We start from the raw sequence: 20,534 nt of genomic DNA, 5'->3' as shown, positions 1-20,534 counted from the left end.
CCAATACGTATGCCAGGAGATAAGTAGTTCCTACCATGTCATTTGACCACGCTGAAAGGCTTTATAGCTGCTCTAAATGGACGCCTGCGAAGGAAGGATGAAAAGCCTGCTGTCAGTGAGAGGCACTATCATCATTTAAACATGGAGATAATGCAGATCTGTCGGACCTCTCCTGGATGGTATTCATAATGCTGCACACAGTTCTATACAAATAAAGAATGAAAGAAGAGGAATAGAGAGCATTGTTTACTTTCTCAGCTCGACACAGCTGGCCAATCACTCCGTGAATAGGGCATACTCGTCAGATTGTCAGTTTCAGAATGTTCTAGAAGTTGTTGGATGCAGCCACATCTGAAAGATCCATTCATCACAGCTATTCAGACATCACAGATGCACAACAATAAATAAACAACAACAACAACATAATACTGTTTCTTTGTGAATGAAAACTGTCTCAAATATTGTTTTTAAAATCCATCATGAAGTTGCCTAATCTTCCCAATTCTTCAAATGCACTACTGCAGAATCATAAACAGAAATATGGAAAAGGGACTTTTTGTCCTTGGAACTTTTTGGGGCAAAAAAAAGCAATATATTCTAAACAATTCTCAGTTTCATAGTAACTTATTAGAGTATCTTCTGGCAGAGCTTTAGAGCTGAGACAGCAACAGTATGCAGACCAGTAAGAGAGAAATATATAATGCAGAGTGGTTGTTTATTTCTGCCTGATTGATGTTCAGTGGGGCGTTCCCTTGAAATGTGCAGTTTGGTGACTAATTAAAGGAGAAAACAACATTAAGCAGTCTTAAGCATGAAGGTGTTTGGCCACCACGTGCCACCAGAACAGCTTCAATGTGTCTTGGCATTGACTCGATGGAGGGATGGACACCATTCTTCCAAAGACATTCTCTCACTCTGTGTTAATGGTGGTGGTGGTGGTGGAGAGCACTGTCTAACACGTTGGTCCAAAATCTCCCATAGGTGTTCAGCTGGGTTGAGATGTGGTGACTGCAAAAGCCGTAGCTCGTGATTCGCATCATATTCATACTCATGTCTTCGTTCAGTGACCCCTCGTGCCCTGTGGACGGGGGCACTGTCATCCTGAGAGAGACCACTTCTATCAGGAGAGAAATTTTTCATCACAAGATAAAGGTGATCACTCAGGTCAGCTTTGAATTGATTTGCAGTGACTCCTCCCTCTAAGGGGACAAGTTGTCCCACACTAGCATGACAGTGCCCCCAGATCCCCTCACTATAAAGGTAAAAAACTCACTTGGAAGATTTTTCATTTAATTTGTCACCCATCTGAATTTTTACAGCAATCTAACTTCCACTGCAGGCAGGAAGGTGAAGGAGGGCTGCTATGGAACAAAAGCGCTTTGTCTGGAGATCCACAAACAAATTTTCATCTAGCTGTCAGCAGACTCGTATTGTTGTCACCAAGAGACAGCTGGCTCCATGAGCAACTTACATATCTGGACCATTAATAGTTAAAAAAAAAACACACTAATGCTGACATTTCCTCAGATGACAACAACAGCACAGAGTGCTTTTGCTTTTCAACTTTCAGATAAAATCTTTTTCTTCAGAGATGAAAGCATGACTGGACCAGAACCCATCGAGAGATACAGATAAGATCCAGCATGAGATAAATCAGACTGAGCCCCTCATATGGAACACAAAGGAGAGAAAAGCTTCAGATTCAAACATTTTTTTTTCTTTGAGATTTGGCAGAATAAGATGACATTTGAATAGCATAGTTATCTACAGCTTTGAGCCAGCTGCATGGTGGAGTTGGTTTTATCATGCTCCGTTGTTAAAACTACCTCAGTGAGATGAATACACAAAAGTAAGACGGGCAACTTAGTGTGGGAAATGGCATTTGTCTTAAATGAAACAGTATTCTGTTGATGTGATGTTTAAAGTGATGAGAGAAAGTGTTCAGTGGGGGGGATCAGATGAGAGGGCCTCTGTGTTTGTGATGAAGTGCACCAATCAATTAAGTGGATAAGATGCAAATGATTACTCTTACAGAGTGGCAACTTAATAGCAACATAGATTTCTGGCAATTATGTTAATTACTTCATTTAATTTACAGTGTTTCTTTTTGCAGACGGTGCATTACCGTCATGGCTACCAACAACCAGAATGGAGAACAGGCAGTGAGGTGAAGGAAACATGATTGTTTGATCTGGAACTTTGTGGGCAGCAGTGAACAAGATGCATAATGTGTGATTTTATATTTTTGCACATCATCTACATCTTTGCTTTGTTTCAGTTTGACTTTGCAAGTGATGAGGAGGTGTTAAATGCATTCTTTTTTTTTTTTCAAGGAGGACACGTGTAGAGGTCACTGATGTCTGATTAAAGAAATAAAAAAAGAAAATCAACTGGAGTTTTGTAGGTAGAAGTGTGGTCGTAGACTTAGTCTTGTTATTTGATAAAGCAGCATAATTGGATGATGAATTTGCCTTTACAGTATGTTGAAATTGTTCATTCTTGCAGTTTACTATGGTAAAATCAGTAAAAAGGTTATGTATATTGAACAGATGTGCATGAAGGTCATCATACTCGCGATCATTATCATCTTAATTGTTATCCCATCATCGCTATCTTCATCATCATTATCACTACAACCTCACCCTCATCACTGTCACCATCATTCTAATCTCTGCAGTCAGGGCTTTAAGCAAGTGTACTTCATATCCTGAGCACTTCCCAAGTCAAGTAATAAATATTTATTGGATTTCACAGCCTGTCTTACTTTCTCTTGCCTAATTTTGCAGTGGAAGTTGCACAGGAAAACTTTTGCAAATTGCAGATTCTGTAGTTTTCCACATACAGTAGCTGTGGAGGGGTAATGACTATTTCTTATCAGACCTCAGGGGCTGCACCCAGGCTGTTTGGTAGTGGCTGAGCTGGGCTAATAGTATGATGAAAGATCCAGCATACAACCTAAAATCGCATTAGGATATGCTGTAATGAGACTACCAAATATCAGCTAGATAGTGCAAGACGGGTACGGATGGAAGATTTTCGATTTAGTCAAAAATATGAACTGTTGATCAGAATTTTGTTTTGACATGTTTCAGTGTAATCAGTCACAGGTGGTGAATATGTTCCCATATTAGATTTTTCATTATGTTGATATTTCCTCACACACTTTCTCGCTATTTTGTTGCTCAACATCCTTTAAAAAAAAAAAGTATTTCTCTTTCACATTAAATCTTTGGGACTAAATCAGCAACAATCAGACTTAAGTTGGGGAAAGCTAACCTGCTCTATCAGGACCGTGTGGTTCGATCAGATTTCACTGACAGGCGTGTTTCCCTGGCAACATATCCTGACAAACGAAACAACCGTCTGTTTCCAATTACCATATTGTGAAATTCTGATTAGCAGAGGTCAGTGACATCACTTTGCAAAACAGCAAAGACAAAACATGAATAGAGAAATCTCTCATGTGTTCTGACTTGAGAGGAAAAGGATAATAAATCCTAAATATGCCGTGATATAAAGGATGGAAATAGGTTTTCAGGGCCTTTAAATGTCAGCTTGAGGATGATGCAGCAGGGTTCATGTGTTTTGTTTACCATCCTTATGGTAAATATATGTTTTTATTAGGACCCAATTGCTCAAGCAGTAAAATGCATGAATGAAGCGTATCAGAATGCACATTGTGGACAGGGCTGCTGTCGGCAGCCTGAAGGCTACATTTGATGTGCCTAATCTTACTTGTCACATAAAAAACTGCTTCATTTAGCGACTTGTTCGCTTTTTTTGTTGTATTTCTACAGGATCCTGAGTCCCAAATCAGAATTATGATAGTTTTGGCAGTCCATTAAAACCCATAATGATGCTCTGCACTGAGACTGGATTTATAGAAACTGTTAAACAGACGCCAAATAGTCTGTTCCAGCAAACATTGTTTTGGTTTTACAAGAAAGACCCATTAATTGCAGATGTCAGCTGCATCAGGCGTCCCTGCTAAAATATAATGAAGGCTTAGACAATAATGATACCTCTACCTCCTCGCCGGATCAGCAAATGCACTTGCTTTGAAATTGCTCATTTGAGTCTTATTGTGATTGACAGAACAAAGATTGATCCAGCCCAATCTCAGGCAGTGAACTTTAACACTGGCACAGATAGTCCACCACAGAGTAATGCAAATGCACGCCTACGCCGCGTCACCCCACCGTCAACGCTTTCAGTGGGTATTGATCTTCTGGTGACACTGGATTTAATATGCTTTAGAGTTGTCAACAACCACAAGGTAAGCAGGCCTCCTCTTGGGTCTCCAACTGTGATTTGATGAATGTTTGGCCTTATAGTGAGAGGAGAAAATCCTGCAGAGGATTTTCAGAGACACAGAAGACAACATCACCACTGAGCTTACATTAAAATGACATTTTTCACCTTATTACAGATACATTGATCCTGCTTTTTCTCCCACGATACTGATTCTGATACCTAATCTCAGGGTTTTGGCAGATACCAGCCCTTTTTTTCTTTTTAATTTAAAATCAGTATACCTTACTTACCATGTGGAACCGATGGTAACATTTCTCTGTATGTAAGGTAACATAATACTGCAGCTATGCAGCACCTCTGAACAATAAGCAGAGACATTAATACATGATTGTTTTTCAGAATGTTTTTGACTGCCTCATAAACAGCATTAATTATGGTGCGTCATATCTGTATCAATACTAGAGCCTTTATTTAAAAAGGTCAGTGTTGGTGTTGTTACTGACTGGATTGCTTCATTACTATTTCCAGCGCACTAATGTGTAACATTTTCATTCGTCAAAGTCAGTTTCGTTAAATCTGTCTCGAGTATGTTCATTACAGCGTTTTAACTTTTGCATTTGGTGCTCTAAAAATGTATCTTTGTATTTCTCCTCATGAGATTCAGCTGGCACAGATGACATGATGTGTTTTGTAGTTTTAGGGTGATGAACATTGTCACCATTGACAGACGAAGCTCTGCCTACAGAAGCTCTGCCTATTCCCGGGGGGAAATTATTTCACAGTACTGTGCTGTTTGACTGACAGGTCATCTCTGGGAAGTGCAGTTCAGAAACATCATGTTAATGAGCACCAGATGACGACTTTGTATCTATTTATGAACTCATCAAGTTTTTTTTTGTCTACTTGAGCTCATTATTTTGCATTTCTGGCACATTTACATGTGGTTTTATTTCAGTTTTGCCTCTTAATCAGCCCTGGAACCAGCGGCAAGCAACAGTTTTTAACAAACAACCTCTGATGAATCCACTGTGCACTAAAGGGCAAGATAGAGACGCGACTTCAAATCAGTGCTATCATTGTTGCTCTGTTTCAGGTGGCTGTAATTGGCAAACGGTTGCCAGCATGTTAGCAAAGTATGTTGGGTTTGTGTGTCTGCCAACTTGTTATGAAGTTTTCCAGCTTCTAGTGGGCAAAAATGAAGTAATACAGCTTTAAGAACAATAATACAGTCATGCATTCCCATGGTAAAGACACTTAGAGATATACAGTAACTATGAGTTATTAGTAGCCAATATAAGTTAGCCATTATTGTGTGACGCCTCATCACTTCTATTGTGTACAGTCACAGCTGGTCTACAAATAAACCAACTGCTTAGAACATAAATGACCAATCCCTCTCTCTCTCTTTCATTTTCTCTTGTCTTTGCTTTGTCTCTGTCTAACTCATCAGCCTCTACACAACTGTTTAAAGCGTTTTCCTTGTTTCAGCACATTATATATTTATGTGCAAATGCCTCTCTCTCAGTGTGAGCGAGTTAATGTGAATCTGCATTATTTATCCCTGAGCTTAATGAACAGTCCTAGCCATCCCAAATCACAGGAATATTACACATCCCAAAGTGTCAACACAAGCTGAGCTGTCAACATAATTACATTGTGTAATTTGATAGCCTCGCTTCAAGCCTCATTCAAATCTTTGCTTTCTGCTAGTCTTTCTGTCTGTCATTGGATCAAACAGCAAATTTAATATTTCCTCTATACCTTGGTGGCAGTAACTGATGCTTATCTGAAGTTGTCCCCTTGCACTGCCTGAGGATTTATATTTATTTATAGCACCTCCCAAACCCACAGTTACTGCTGCAGGTGGTGGTAAAATTAACCAAGCATGGTGGGAGGTGATTGTAGGCTGCATCGCCAATCAGAGGTAAAAATCTCCACAGATTAAAGCGAGCACTTGCAGCGTCCTCGCTGTGTCGATGTGCTGTCAGCTCAGCGTGATGATAAATGTTTACGGCACTACATTAAGAGGAAATTACCTCTTTTTGCTAGAGGCCAGATCATTCATTCACAGGCATAGCATGCCCATCGTCAGCCCTGTCGTAAATTAGTCTGCACCTTTCAGTAGGAAGAAAGGTGGGGAGGATTAGAGAGATCAATCTTCTAGACGGGCAGTTAAAATCATTATTTGGCTTCCTGCGGGACACAGGTTGCACTATGGAGTGACAAATCGTCCCATGCTGTTATAAACATCCCTATTCATGGACACCCTGGGGTATGGTCGCTTTATGTCCCTCTGTATGGAGATGACCAGACTGACAGACGGGAAGAGAGGATCCTGAGTTAGTGAGGTTATTAAGGCTGCAGGACCTCCACAGTTATTCATAAGGAGCCACCATAACAAGCCAACAGTGGCTTTCCCAGCCAAAGATTCACAGTATGCTTCAGAAAAAATCAGCCATATCCCCACAGAATCTATTATTTTGAGTCCCTCTCCTCCATCAATGTTGGGAAGTGAGCCGAAAGAAAAAAAAAAAAACAGAGAGATGAAACCTTCCTCAGGCGTGGTATCCATGCAAAGTATCTGCTTTGTGCATCAAATCTGCCCAAAAATAATCACAAGTTGGGTTGTTTTAGAGATGTAAAATACTCTTGTCATGCTGTGGTTGCAATTGTTTACATTCATGCTCTAACATAAGGAGAGATTTGCATTTTTAACAAGATCTAAACAGACTTTCCACATTCACATGATCACATGATTCAGACCCACAGCAATCACTGCTCGACCAATTCATCTGGTACTAATCCAGTTAATCTTTCCATTGGCGACTGTTCCAGGATGGCTGTTTCCTTGTTATTTTAGGAGAATGATTAAGCATTGTGGAATTAACAATGGCTTAACCTATCCACGAGATTCTTTACATCCTGCCTGCAGAAAGCTTGGGAAAAAAATTCTGTGGGGAGCTGTGCTGCTGTGGCTTCCTGCAAAAAACACAATGTGAACCAAGATGTTCACACCAATTACTAGATATCATTCATTGCATAAATGATACTGAGAAAAGGGACTTGCTTCCTCAATTGTGAAAGCTTGGATTTCTGTTCAGCATTTCAGAGGGATGGTGTGAACTACCTGGCTGTCTTTTCTGCAGATAATGCCCCCTCTTACCTGCCCTGTGAGATTTTAATGAGGCAGAAGATTCCAGCAAGCAAAAAAAAAAATCACTTTTTAATTACCGGTAGGACCCATTTCCTCTTCTGTACTCCAATAATGACCGAGTCCAGGAAATCAATTTAGTGCGATACTACAAGAGGGAGTAGCCACATTTACTGGGCTGAAAAATGACCAGAAACCTTGCATATTTTGCACAAAGACCAAAGTCATAAATTCGTGCTATTACATGGGAGCTGGTCCAAATGTGTCTGAAAAAGTATATGGATAAAAATGACACAGTCTTCATTTAGATAATTTGTGTTGGAGCAGTTAGGTTGGTGAACTTGATTATGTACAGTATGATGGTTCAGACTGTAGACTAGATTCTACTGTTCCTGTGACAGTGTATGTTACCTGTACGTATATACCATCGAGGTGTTGGCTATCAGTAGAGTGGCTTTGTAATGTGATCATTGTTTTCTGTTTCCAAGTAATTCCAAGTGTGAGTTTTTTGCTTCTCATGAAAGTATTTTTGTCTGATCTTTGCTTGTGACAAAACATTTTTATAAAGGGACAAATTCTCTGGCATCACTGGCAGAAAATGTTTTGTCAACTGAGTAACACAAAGTCTAAATGAGTTTAGTTAAATGGAATTGAATTGTTGTCCAAACAGCTTTAGCACTCACACAACAACAATATTTATGATTTGTTAAACAAATGAAACTACGACTGTTGTGATCAAGATTGTCCCACAAACCTTTCAGTGTTTTTTTTTTTTATTACATCACCACAATGTCTTTACACTTCCAAACAAACAGAGCACAATAAAGGTCAAACCAAACATAAAACTTTGGTTTGGCAAATGTTTTTTTTCCTGTTTTGGAAGTCTTAATATTTGTTATTGTTGTGATGAAGCAGATAAATGTGTTTTTGTGTGTGTTTTAATAATCACACTTAGTTACATATAAGACCATACAGTGTTTTGTTTAAACATAAACGTTGTACCACCATGGTGTTGTAGCACCGTTTTGATGTCGGTGAGGCTAATGTGAAGTATTAATCAATAGAGGTAAATATTGTTTTCCTCAACCAAGATGTATCTTGTAAATCTACCGTTATTTAAGCAGAGAACAAGCTCAAATTGCAAATTTTTTCTACACCAAGACAAATTTGTCACATTACTCTCAGTGATTTAAGTATTTCTGTCTCTGTTTCACTAACATGTACTGTGAAAGATTATTGATCCTCTATAGACATTTATCAAACATGCATCATGCTAGCTCAGATTTAAAAAAAAAAACACTATTGTAGCCACTCCTCTGGGAAATATGATAAATTCACATTTGGAACTCTCTCATTTCCACCTTTGCCAGGTGTGAGCAAGATGCTGATAGGACAAAACGTTACAAGCTGCCTCTAGCAAGAAAATCTAGCAAGATCTAGCAAAATGGTGTTCTGTCTCAACCAGACATCCCCAACACATCTTTGTTCAAACTATCAGTAGATTGTCCAAAGTCTTCAAATGTTCATCTTTCTAAATGTTCAGAGGCCGAATGAGATTCATCAGAAAAGCTGTGATCGATATCACGCATGCGTCTCTGTGGAGGCCTAAAGCTGATGATGTGAAATGATGCTGGATGTGGCCAGTTTGTGTCTGCTGCTTCCTGCATAACAAGTAATCTACTGACTGTGTGTGTGTGTGTGTGTGTGTGTGTGTGTGTGTGAGTGTGAGACGTGTAGGTTAGGTCTGTGTGTATGCATGTACGGTATGTAATATGCACCAATCATCTACCCATCCACCTATGTATGATAAGAAAAATAATTTCCTTTCCCTGTGGGGAAATAAGGTTGTCACAGCATCAAATGAAGCCAAAAGAAGGAGAGGCACAGAGAATGACTATCAGAAATAAATACACTTGAAAAAATAATTATGTGGTATATCAGTAAGAGTAAGAAATAAACTCCAGATGAAAACCTCTATAAATATTCACATTTGTCAAAACTGTTGAGGGCTGAATGAAATGGATATGTAATAGGAAACATCAGTATATGTCCATATATGTAGTTGAATGGTAGAAAACTAGTTATTTATAAATATCTTCTATATTTCACCAACCGTTAAGTGTATCCTTATATACAATGTAAAGAATGGGTGCAACTCCAATGGAAACATTAACCTAAATATACATTTTGTAGATTGTCAATACTTGAGAAAAAAAACTCTTATCATATAAAATCTTGTTTTTGTAGTTTCATTAACCTTCAGCCCCTTTAATTCATCCCTTTGATTCAAAACCTTTTATGTATGTGGAGAGTCTTACATGATGCCTTTGGATCTTAAAGACGGCTTCGCTTCACCACACTCATTTGAATAAAGAGGATGAAGAAATACAGAGAGAATCTTAAAATACATCTAAACATCCTTCCTTGTTTACTTCCGCCAGTCTAAACACAGTGGCACGCTTGCAGTGTTACGGTCACCCAAGGGAGCTGCCTTGTATTTTATGCAGTCACACAAACCTGTTGCCTGTCCCGTACAGCAGCCTCTTACATAATAAATGTGGAATGCTGCAGAGGGAATAGCAGTAAACCTAACGACAGCACCAGCAACAGTCATCATGAACAACATCAGCGTATGTAATAAATGTGCCAAAAATAGATTCAGATTATTCATTAATTCTTTTGAAATAACAATCTAGAGCAACAAGCAGATGACCCTGGTAAAACAGAAATAAGCTAAATATATAACATTCATGACCCCATGCTCAGGTTTTCATGTAAATAATAATATGGCATACTATTTTCAAGAGTACTGTCTTAATAAAAAAAAAAAAAAATCACATTTTAGAATTACTTAGTTTTATTTAACTAACAAATATACTAGAATAATTTCAAAAAGTTTGTACTATGCAGATAGGATGATGAGTTTGAATTTTGGTATTGAAAATGAAATTTGCATCGAAAACAAACTGAACCAGAAAGGGAAGCCTTGGCATTGAAACACGTTTGTAAAAAGTTGTAGCGGCACTGAAACAAGTATTGGTTCCAGATTTAAGAGCATGATTGACAGAATGTCCTGAGTTCGCTCCATGACTTCACTTTCAGCTCGCAAACTTCACGCGTCCTGTTCTGTTTCTCTGTTTAAGTTCAGTCTTGGTTGATGTTCTGCTGTTTTGGCAAGAGGTCCGCTGGAACAAGCTCTGACGTTCACGAATATGTGTCAGCTACCTACCAATAGCTTCTGTGTGAAAGCCAAACAACAGCAGGGAGAAACAAGAGTTAATAATAATTATGGTTTGGGGGTTCTAGTTGAACTCAGGTGACGCTGGTGCTGTTCATGTCAGAGCCTTGAATCAGACAATAGACTGTAAATAAGAAGTGGACTAACCACCGTGACTTCACCCAGTGCTTTGTGGACTTCTTTCTCATAGACTTCCACACAATCCATACGAGTTGAAGGTATTTCAGTGTTGGCTTCACTTTTCAGACCCCGGAAGCTACAAATACTTCTTTTATACAGTCTAGGAGACAAATCCAATGTTCAGACGCCTGTCTATTCATGCAGTTATGGTACTGGTGCTCAGAGTAGCTGAAAAGCCCCTTGACGTATTCCTGCCATGGGTTTATTATGACTAATATAATTGATGTCATTATTTTTAATAAATTCATGTTTTCAATCACTTCTCACATTTTTTACCAAATAAGAATTACCTTATATTACACAGCATACCTGTGTGTGAAATGCTCCTATTCCCATATAACGTATGAAGTATTTCTACAGTATCCTACATCTGTGTGCAGGGAGGGTCTCCTCAAAGGACATTATAACACACTGACATTTCCTCATGTTTGAACTTTCATGAAACCTTTATGATGTGATGAGATATATAGAGTTTAATTCCTGCTTTTTTTTTTTTTTTTTTTATCATTATTATTTTTCAGTGAATCTGTTTTCCAGTGCCAGTCCTTGTTTCCGTGCCAATACATTTTTAACAATACAAGTGTTTCAATGCCAATGTTTCCTTTTTCAGTCCTGGGTTTGTTTTACTGCCAAATTTTATTTTTGATGCCAACATTTATAGTCACTGTCCTGGCTCAGTAGATAATGTCATTAAAAGTATTAAAGCTCATCACAACTTTACCTGCTGAGTGCAGTAATTTATGTATTTAATTCAGCTTGTTTGGGGTTTAGGAGCATATTTTAAGATCTGGCCAAGGGTGCAGTCTGCACTAATAACCTACGTGTGAACGCATGAGCTGTCACTTTCACTAATGCCACACGTTCCAACAGAGCTACACAGGATCATAAATACATACATACAGCATGTGCTTGTTCACCGCTCGGCGAGTGGGGATGCTGTTCCAGGTTAGGACACAAAAGCAGAGTTGACAGAGTCGTTGGACTGATCTGTTGCTGGGGTTAGGGTGGCTATTTCTGGACAGACTCCTATGATTCATCAGTAGCTGTTAGGAGGTCTGACGTGTCAAGATGTGTCATTCCACTAATTGTCACTCTGACTTATCCTAAGCCCTCTCCATCCCCTGAGCTCTCTTCTGACCTGAGATAATTCCAGCACAAAACTAAGCAGAGAGAGCAGGTTTCATACACCTCGGGGAAGGAGAATCTGGTTTGGCTCTCTGGAGGTTTAGTGTCCAGCTGGACTTCAAACACTTTTGATACTTTTTCTGGACATAAAATCCATTTTCATCACACATTCAGGTCAGATTTTAAATCAATGGTAGAATACTCAAATTATTTATGTAAGTATGGAGACATGCTCCATCTAAAGTAAACACCCTGCATTCATAATTTTACTATTAGTAGTCAGTAAGAGGTAATACTGATATAATAGGCATTTAAATGACACCACAGTCGGTAATCTACATCAGGACACTTCAGAGTCTTATTGTTCTAACGTCCCTTACCTCATACAAATATGTAATTTACTTGTTTTTAAAGGAATATCTGCAAATTTTGAGGGCTAAATAAAAGTGTACGACTGTCAAGTACATTTTTCAGTTCATATATGTATTTATTATACAGCTCTGTTGAGTACTTAGTTCTGATTGATCAATTTGTAGCACTCTATAATGGCATTGTATAACAGACTGTTGCTATTGAAGCCATAATATCATTTGTAAATCAACAAAATTGTTTTTAAGTCAGTATTTTGTGTGAAATTGTTGATTTCTTTAGTACAAACCAAGCGATTCTATCAGTATTGCAAAACAAACCCTGACAGGGTGATACAGGACTTGAATCATCCTGACTCATCCTTACTTATTAGCAATATGTAAGATTTCTGTTACTGTTTAATACCCTAATTATGAAAAATACAATGACCAACTTTATCCTTATTACTGACAGGGTTTTTAAAGAATACTAATGCAGGAAATGTGGAAGTGGAGGATCATGGTGACAAACCCACAGCTCTGCTCTGTGGAGCTTTATAGCGACTTTCAGCATATTGTTATGGTTTTATGGTCCTCAACCAGACCAGTCTCACTGGTCTCATTAGTATGACAGCGTCTTAGGGGTGTTGTAAGTGAAAAATAAAAAATGAAGAAAAAAAAGAAATACAAAGCTCGAGGAGGGGGGTTAGTATTCAGAGAAAAAAAAACTCGCATTTCCAAGAATAAAGTCATAATTTTAAGAGAAAGTAAACTCAGATATTCACTGAGATTACACTGAGTCGTAAACAAGGAACCACATCTCATCAATTAATACTTAATATTTTGCTACGCTGACCCAAGTGTCAAAAAAAAAATCAATTAATGCAAATTTAAAGTTTGTGTAATCTGCTTAAATGACAATTTGATCTGTTTCCTCCATTACTGTTGCTATGGATACCTGCACTGTAGGAAAATAAAAAAGTTTTTATTCTTTATTTATTTAATAACTGACATTTTGTGAACTGTACGGTGCGAAAAGTACTTTTTCTTTGTGTCATTATTTTATAGAAATGTATCCTTATACATCCTCTTTTTATGTTACATGTCTACGAATCTTTAATGTTGTGACACTTTCATTTCATTATGTGGAATTAATAAAGTTCATTATAATGAGCGAAGCAGCTACAGTCATCGGATTCCCCTAAAAGTGCTTCTCTCTTCAGTATATGGTGAAGTAAAGGTACAGTCTACATGAAAATAGGTCTACGCAGAGTCCCTCTAAACTCTACCAAAGTACAGTTCTTGAGTAAACCTCATCTGCCACCAGATGTCTGCTGGGAATGAGCAGGATTATGAATATATGAACTCTCTCCCAAAGCTCAAATTCAGGCTTGTACTGTCACCAGACTAACCTTTCCACAACTTCTCTGGCAGCCCTGATATGATTTATGAAACTAAATTTGGAGTACAATAGAGAGCAACAATGCCTGGCTTGCTTTGTGTTTGGTCAATACCTAAAATAAATGCAGTGACACACAGCTACATGTTACAATGAAGGCATTTTTATGCACATTTAGATTCCAATATTATTCAGGGGGGATCCACATTTCCATTTGGGGGCATGAAAACAGCATTTCCCATCTGGTATAAGCTCCCATCACGATTGTGTGCTGGGATAGGCTCATATTACCCAGGGTATCTTATTTAATGTTATTTTTTGTGGTCACACTGAATTCTCATTCCATAATAATATCCAAAGTATTCAGCTTAATTATGTATGCTGGGGTGTTTGTGATTAGGACATGAATATGCATATAAACAGCTTAGCCCAAATGTGACCTCAACTGGAGCGTGAGCTGGTATCCACAGTATTCTCTGTGTGACTGCACTCATTGGTGCAATGTCATTTTTACTGAAATTTGCTAATAAGCTTGACTTAATGGGCCCACCATGGATACTTGTGATTAGACACAGAATATGACATTTTTTAAGCCACATCTTTCTTCACTGATTAATGTCTTAGTTTCCAACACCGAACTATATCAAAGTACAATTGGTGTCCGTTTAATTCTGTGGTTACACTCATTAGACATTGAGACTTTTTCTACATACATTTTGGAGCCTCTAAACCTTTGATGCACAATCTGAGAACCATGAATGAATGAGATAATCAATAGTGTTTTGCACTGTGACTGAATAATGAATCAGAAGCTTTACTTAAACATTAAAAATTTAAAACCCAGTCCATGGAGAACTTTATTCAACGCTGTACTAATCAGTATTTTAAACAATGTATCAAATGACCGTGTAAAGTGAATGAAGGGGTCCCTCGTAGATACAAAGCCACATATGATTATCATCTAACTTTGCAACCTGCAAAATTAATGCTTTGAATTGATCTCACAGCAAAGCATGAGCAGCTAAATGTTCATGAAATATAACAGAATGTGGATGACATGTTCATGGATCAGTTTAGAAAACGCACTGACGTGTCTAATGGGTCATTTATTCTATTAAAACGCATTAAACGTTTTAAAAGTTCCAAAGAAGTTTTGATTGTAAAATCTTTAGCGGGAAAGTAGACGACTACTATCAACTACGGGAGTCAAGTAAGTAAGATGAGCAATATCGGCCTCTGAATTCTATTGAAATATTAGATAAAACAGAGAACCTACACTATTGCCTTCCTCCACTGGTTTTGTATCACATTTACTGTATTTCATTAGATTTTGTCTTTTATTTACCAGGGCAAAGAAAAATGGTTGGTGCTTCCAGATTTGGGATCTATGGTGAAGTTTCTAAGAGGTCCCTGTCAAAATGAGGGGTGGTTCAATTTCACTCTCCCTGTTATCTTCCTTTCGACGAGACAGAAAAGCAACAAAGGCCTTTGAGAGGCTCCATGGGATGAAACCTCTATTAAGTCCTCCAGACCTCTATTAGGACTGGATTGATTTTTTGTCATAAAAGTTTGGGCAGCTACGCCCAAACTTTACAGAATCTGCCAGTGACTTCCTCCTTCATCCTAAAACATTTAGATGGTTTCCAGTATAATTGCTCTTTTTTTCTGTCCCCTTGGATTTAATATGCACAGAAACGCATTCTCCTATCAGCGTCCCTGTTTTTTTGAGGATTGCAGCCTTTGAGCAAGCCTCGTCTTCGGTTGTATTCTAAATAGGAAGCACTTTGTCTTTTGATGACAGGTGAATCCAGGGATCTGACCGTCCGTGCCACGCATGCACCGCTGGAGCGCACGAATCCAGTCGCACCGCCCTCCTGTCCGCCTGCTGCCGGGAGGAGCGGAGGAGAGAGCAGACCGGAGTGCTACATCAAGCGCCACGGTACCTTAGGGATGTGGCAGCAATTCTAATACACACAGAAATGCCCAAACTTAGTCTTTTATGAGAGCTGGGGGCAAAGAAGAAATCAATACGCGAGATTGGGTGAAGAAATCGCGCGGAGGAGCATCAGCCGCTGCAGAAATTTGCAGCGCTGCCTGCCTGCCTCGCTGCCTCGCTTCGGGATCGCGAAGCGCATCGGAGCCGGTGTCCGAGCCAATCTCACCGTCAGGAGACAAGACAGGGAGACGGGGAGACGGGGAGAGGGGGGAGCGCAGCCCACTTCTGCAGACATCCTCCGACGCTGGACCCCCGCAGTGTCCTCCGAGGTGAGAGTCCAGGTGATGCTTCTGTGATGTTGACATTTGACAGCGAGTTGAGGTGGTGGTTACTGAAGGATTCACAGGTGAGGCCACGTGGTTCGGACTGATAACTGTACCAGCACGCTTGTTCTGGCTCTTATCAAGCTCCGCGCAGCGTGTCACCGAAATGGGAGCCCAAGTCATAACTTTCTGCACATTACAGCCTCCCTCACAGCACAGGCGTCACGGCATGTGGGGCTGTGTGTCTGATAGCATCACAAATGCAATAAGTCACACTCAGAGAGCGTGCATCCAATTTCTATCCAACCCAGCAACCAGACAAGAATCAGAGGGAAGAGTCCAGATCTTTAACTGTGTGTTTAAGCACATTATAGCTCCACTGAAGAAAGAAAAACAGCAGCAGGCATTTTTATCTAAATGAATCCTTTGCATATCGCACCCAAATAAATACACGTGACGCATGAGGTCTCAGTTTCAGACTATGTAATGTCAATTTGTGCAAAGGCAAACTAGCAAAAAGTGTTTATATTTGGTAAACTGGTGCTGAAACTAATAAATAGAAAACTGAAACTGAAATTTTAACACCACAGTAAAGTGTGAATATTCCCAGCTTCCCTCTGCTTTATGTGGTGATAAATTAAACACCTTTGGGCTCCGTGTTGGCTGAGCAAAATAAGCAATATGGAAAATGTCACCTTGGGCTTTCAGATCTTCTGAGTGTCCTCCTTTCTGATTTTAAACTTTTTATAGACTAAATGTTTGATTGTTGAAACATACGATAAGTTAACACAACGTATGTTAACCAATAAAGAAAATATTCCTCATTTCTAACGTCCTAATAAACCAGAAAAACAGCATAACTTGCCTCAGGGGCCCATCCTCAGTCACTGGCTGATTATCATAAGCTGATATCACAAGTGCAGCTGTTCGACAAGAGCGACGCATCTGAATAACTCTACAAAAGCTGAACCACTTTTGTAGAGTTTTTCCAACTCAGTGCTTAAATGGCAAACTGCTTCTTTCCAGAAATAAAAATCTGAAAATGATTCTACATTATGAGCTCTGAATTTAAATTGTAACAGTGACGTATCACCAAAGGCATGCATTGTCCTCAAAGTCGCTAAAAGAATTGCATCATCTGCCGGAGCTGCTCATGTACTGCGGTGCGAATGACAGCTCCATGGCTCATCCGAAAGGCCCGTAGCAAAACAGCAGCTCATTACAAGTGCAGCGGCTCGGGCTTCCTCTGGCAGGAGGCTGCTGGCTCATTAGGGGTCACCGAGGGGAGAATCCCCCACCATGAGCCTCAGCTTGTTACCAGCGCGCTCTGTAAAACCACTGTTAATTGGAATGAATTCATTTTCATTAACAGAAAAAGAGAAGAGGGGCACGAGTCAGTGGAACTCTGTTTAGAATTTGGAAAAGTCTCAATTGTGCTGATTTTAATTGTTTTTTGTTTAAAAATGCATTTTGCATAATAGCGGTGACGCCTTGAATTAGTCAGACTGCCCCTCCACAGTAGCACGTTGACTCCCCACAACAGAAAACAGTTAGGACTCGTCATCTGTGCCATTAAGAAACATTATGCTTACTGTCTGCAGAGGGCACCGCCTCTGGCTGGCACTGATCTTTAGGGTTCCACCATTGAGGTTTCAGAAGAAAAAAAAAAAAAAATCCTGTTATGCAATCTGCAATATTGTGATCCATCACAAAAATAGGCTCTAGCATTTGGTGGACTTGGTTCTGTATTACAGTTCATCTAAGTGCAGTATTCTGAGACACAGTTGTTTCCAGGAAACAACTAAATTAGTGACGGGAGTCAGTAGGACAAATCAAATGCATTTAAAACATCGCAATGCAAGAGAAGGCAATTTTTGTTGTGTGTTTTTAATGCCACGCAATGTAACCAACCCGAGTACCGGAAACACCTGGTCCTTTGTGAGACGGGGTGTCACACGCTGCCCTGCGCTTCACGTGACACATGCAAGTGAGAGTGGATGAAGAACACAACTTTCAAAAATGGCACAAGAAAGCTGTGATGCTGGCAGGACCACTGTGTGCAAATGGCCCTGGCAGAGCTGAGTGCGAGAGGTGACTTAAGTGTCAAAGAGGAACTGTAAATCGGCTGTCTGGATATAATCGAGTTTAGACAAGACAATGCTTGACTGAATCCGGTATTGTGCAGAATTACTACGGTAGCTGCAACAGGAGACAACACCACACATCCGCTCCAGCATTTAGACAAACATCACAAGGCCGTGTTTTATGACTGTGTGGCTAAAAACACGACTACCAAAGTGTCACGTAGGCCAAGTACCACCCGGCAGGGATCACTGACCGACATGTTAGAGAACATGACTCCATATGAAACAGATTAAACAGGACACCAGGCGAGTCAATGTGTTTACATGTTGCATGTTTACGAAGAGACTTTTTATTAGCGACAAGTTAGAGCCGCAGTCAGGGTGCACTTTAGTTTGTGTGATTGGTTACAATACTGTTATTGACTGGAGGTCAGTGAGATTCCTATTTATTTTTTTATTCTTAAATTGATGTTCACACTAAGCCTCTGGTGTGCCAGGGGAGAGGGGGGGTTGTGCTGGTCGAAACACGAGCAGGAAGCCCCGTTCATTCAGCCCCAGTTTTCAGCAGCAGTGGGTGAAATTCTTTGCCACTAGACCACTGGCTTATTCACTTTGATACAGAGCAAGACATTAGCCAAAACTGAAAAACATGTTTACTTTTCACACGTCACTGTAACGTATTAGTGGCTCGTTGTGAAGTTACAAGCCTCCTGTATTAGCAAAGCAAAAAGTAGTTTGGCTGTTTGTACATTACCACAATGAATTATCTTTAACGCACGAAAGAGCTGATTAAATATTAAAGGCATTTACAGACATTCACATATGAATTCCATGCTTCAGAGAATCAAGCCACTCCTGCAAGAAGCAGGCCAGGTGCAGAGAGACAGAGGAGCAGAGGAAAGAGCCGCAGCTGAGATATGAGCCCAGTGGACGTTGGCACATCGAGTAGAATCGCAACTGCTCCGCTGTATTTGCACTCTTTGAACATACGGGGTTGTGCTGTGCTGTGTAACTGTGTTAATACTGAGCAGATCCCAGCTGAGCTCCACTGTAAAAATGGGCCTATGTACTAAATCTCCCAGCTAAAATATGGCTAGTCTCTTAAATCAAATGAGTCAACTTATATTCATTCATACTGTTCAAGTAATTTAAATAAAGTCGTTTTTCTCAAAAGGAAAGAGAGGCTTTCTTTGACTCTGTGTGCTCAGGCAGAACCTAAACCTAAAGAACTCTAATCCTTCCAGCTTTTTCAATGGAATTACATGCAGGCTTTTTTTCTGTTGCCTTGCTACAGTTAACACAGACATTTTAGATGAAATTGTCCATCCTAGAGAGACATTTATGCTTGTAATTCGTTCTAAAATCTTATTATCTTCCAGACTTTCCCAGTTGGGTTTTATAACTTCACTCTTGCTGCATTTCAACTTTGTGAAATCATGTTAACCACATAATCATCGCAATTGCACTTGAAAATGCTGAGACAATATCGTTCTTGAAGACACAAATTCATTGATTCGTTCATTAATATACCACCTATCCTCACAGGTGTGTTTCCACCAAGTGCAAAGTGTTATTTGCTAAGCGTTTCTCTCTCGTGTTCGATCTCCAGGTCATTTGTGTTTGTTCAGGTTATTTGTGCAAGTGAACACAATGACAGGAGAGCCTGTGCTAATGCTAATGTCGCTTGTGCTAAATGGGGCTTGTGCTCGTGCTTACTTACTGAAGTACAAACGGAAGCTACAATCAAGTAATAGACTCTCATTTTCAGAATTTAACAGGCCGAATAGAATTTTTTCTCTGTGCTCTCCCTCCTTTTGTCTGGGCTCTGTGTGCGTGTGGAGGGGTGTTATAGAGCTCAGGGTGCACGATGACATCGGCTCAGCTACTCCTTGTTTGATTCAATGTCAGGACGTCAGGACCGTGGACGTCAGCATTCCCCTGAGATTCCCCTGGAGGATACAGCTGTCTCTGTGGGACACCGGACCTCTCTGCAGGCAAATATTTCACTCAAGTTAAAAATCTTCAATTTCACACTACTCATGTCTTTCGTGTCACCTTCGTTGCAATTCCGCGTCTTCTTACGTGTATTTGCGTCTCTTCATTGACTTTGTATGGAAAAATGTGCTTCGCCTTTGGTGGAAACACACCTGAAGCGTTACAGCGGACTAAAATTGAATCACCTTTTAAAAAAAATAACATTGCTCACAAAAAAGGGACACGCTGAACTTTTAGCTGCACAGACACTAATGATTGCAACGTCATCCACTCAGGTAGTCCTAGCAGCCACTCGCTTGATTTTTCTGTGAAAGGTTATACAAATGCCACAAATAATTGTCGGCCTGCCTCTTGACCCCCAGTGTCTTACCATGTTGATTATCTGAGATGGTACAGGTCAGAAATCCCTGGGCAGCTGGAATCTGTTGGGCCGCCACTGAGCTTTGCTGTGACACGGAGGATGTGAGGCGTAAGAGTCGGAGAATGAAGGCTGCCTCGCTGA

This window comes from Pempheris klunzingeri, chromosome 5 (genome assembly GCF_042242105.1).
Source record: "Pempheris klunzingeri isolate RE-2024b chromosome 5, fPemKlu1.hap1, whole genome shotgun sequence".
In the NCBI taxonomy this organism is placed as follows: domain Eukaryota; kingdom Metazoa; phylum Chordata; class Actinopteri; order Acropomatiformes; family Pempheridae; genus Pempheris; species Pempheris klunzingeri.
The sequence above is the reverse complement of the archived record's forward strand: the minus strand, read 5'-3'. Positions refer to the sequence as shown.